General features: G+C 71.5%; 1 long non-coding RNA gene across 1 annotated transcript in view; it reads left to right on the top strand.

Annotated features, from left to right (window-relative positions):
- The first annotated feature begins 757 nt into the window (after nucleotides 1–757).
- The window catches only part of LOC105854478, a 2315-nt gene continuing 1277 nt past the window's right edge, over nucleotides 758–1795 (top strand). The window contains exon 1 of the long non-coding RNA XR_001146164.1: nucleotides 758–1252. This is a non-coding gene — a long non-coding RNA (uncharacterized LOC105854478). The remainder of the gene's footprint in view (nucleotides 1253–1795) is intronic.

The following is a 1795-nucleotide window of genomic DNA, read 5'->3' as shown; positions in this document are numbered from 1 at the left end:
CGGACACCCCCAGGGCCACAGGCCCCCCAGCCGGTGGAAATACAGGCGCTGGGGCGGGGCCTCTTAAGTAACTCCCGACAGTCCCTGATGCATCGGAGAGCCCCAGTCCTTAGGAATTCCAGATCCCACCCCCATCCTCCAGCAAGTGGGGTCCAGGCCAGCGCGGGGGGGGGGGGCAAGGGCCGCCCGGCCTCTCGGGGTGGCAGGCGGGCGGAGCCGGCAGAGGCGCGAGCCACAATTCACGGTGCAAAGTGGCTGATTTTTAGATCCTAGAAATCTTCTAGCCGATTCCAAAGTCCACATCCACCCACACAGCCCGCAGGGCGGCCCTGGGCAGCCCAGGGGAGACTCGCAAATGAAGGACCAGCTCAGGGAACCCCCTCGGGGAGCACAGGGCATGTGGCCACCGCCAAGCGTGGGAGGCGTTTCCCCAGTGCGGCACCCCTGGGCGCCGGCGGCGGAGGGATCCTCCGGCCTCCGCTGGAATCCGCTGAGCTCATTCCAGGCACGTCCGGGCCAGGAAAGTTAATGGAGCACGTGGGGGCGACACCCACCGCCCTGGCTGCGCTCCCAGCCCGTCCTGTCCTCGCAGGGGCTGCCGCTGGGGGTGGGGCGCGCACCGCCCTCCGCCCTCCCCTGCGCCCTCCGCAAGCAGCTTCAGCTGCGCGCAGCGGGCCATTCCGGGGTCTGGCCCCTGGCAGCCAGGACAGGCGGCCCAGCCTGGCCTCGGGTCAGTGCAACACCACCTGTTCTCACAAGCCCCTGGGCCCGTGGCCCTTACTGATTCAACCTCCCCCAGCACCGCCCGCTGAGTGCGGCTCCCTCGGGACGCTGGACCCACCCAGCTGCAAGCTGCGGGCAGCAGCCGCCCTCCGGTCACCACCGAGCCCCTCGAGCGCGCCTACCTTGTGACCTTTCCCGGGGGGGCACCGGACGTTATTGGAGGCGCCCGCTGTTTGATTCATGTCCGGAGGCAGTTGGGGGCTCAGGACTCCAGTCTCTGCCTTCAAAACTTCCTGGGTGCCCGGCGTCCCCCTCGCCAGCCCTGTCTGGGCGAATCCTCCGTGCAGGTGTCCCGGGTCTGCCGGCGGGGACACTAAAGCCCGCAGCGGAGGCGAAGGAGAAGCAGCTGCCGGACCCGAAGGGAGCAGGGCGGGCGCCGGCGGCTCCCAGGGGCGCTGCCCAGACCCAGAGCTGCCTTCCCTGGAAGCGGTCCAGGACTCCGGAGCAGAGGGAGCCGGGAGCGCCGGAGGTGTGTCCGGGCGGGGGCAGGGAGGGCCAGACTTCCGAGCAAGCCGGTGGGCCCGGAGAGCTCCTAACGCCCCCGCGCCCGCGGTTCGCGCCCCGCCGCTGCGCGCGTCTTTCCACGCCCTCCACACCCGCAAACGCCGACTGGAGCCGCAGTCCGCCCCGCCGCCTGCAGGGGTTAATCAAGGAGCAGCGTGGAGGCGCGGGCAGTCCCTGCAGCCCAGCTCTCAGCGGCCAAGTCACCCCCTGGTCTGGTCCGGAGGTGGCACCGAGCCTCTGCCAGCGCCTGTGCACAGGGAGGCGAGGGGAGCAGCGGCCTGAGCCCGCGGGCACGGCAGAGCCGAGCAGAGCGCCTCAGCCCGGCTGGAAGTTGCAGGCACCGGGCCCGCCAGCCAGTGCAGCCACCCAGGCGGGGTCTGCGCAGGAGCCTGGGCAGCAGCAGCCCCCGCCCGCCCCCAGCGCCCCTGGGGGGTGTGCACCCTCCCTCTCCCCCAGCGCCCCTGGGGGTGTGTGCACCCTCCCTCTCCCCCAGCGCCCCTGGGGGGTG

Source organism: Condylura cristata, unplaced genomic scaffold (assembly GCF_000260355.1).
Source record: "Condylura cristata isolate star-nosed mole 26May11 unplaced genomic scaffold, ConCri1.0 scaffold00042, whole genome shotgun sequence".
Classification (NCBI taxonomy): domain Eukaryota; kingdom Metazoa; phylum Chordata; class Mammalia; order Eulipotyphla; family Talpidae; genus Condylura; species Condylura cristata.
The sequence above is the reverse complement of the archived record's forward strand: the minus strand, read 5'-3'. Positions and strand labels throughout refer to the sequence as shown.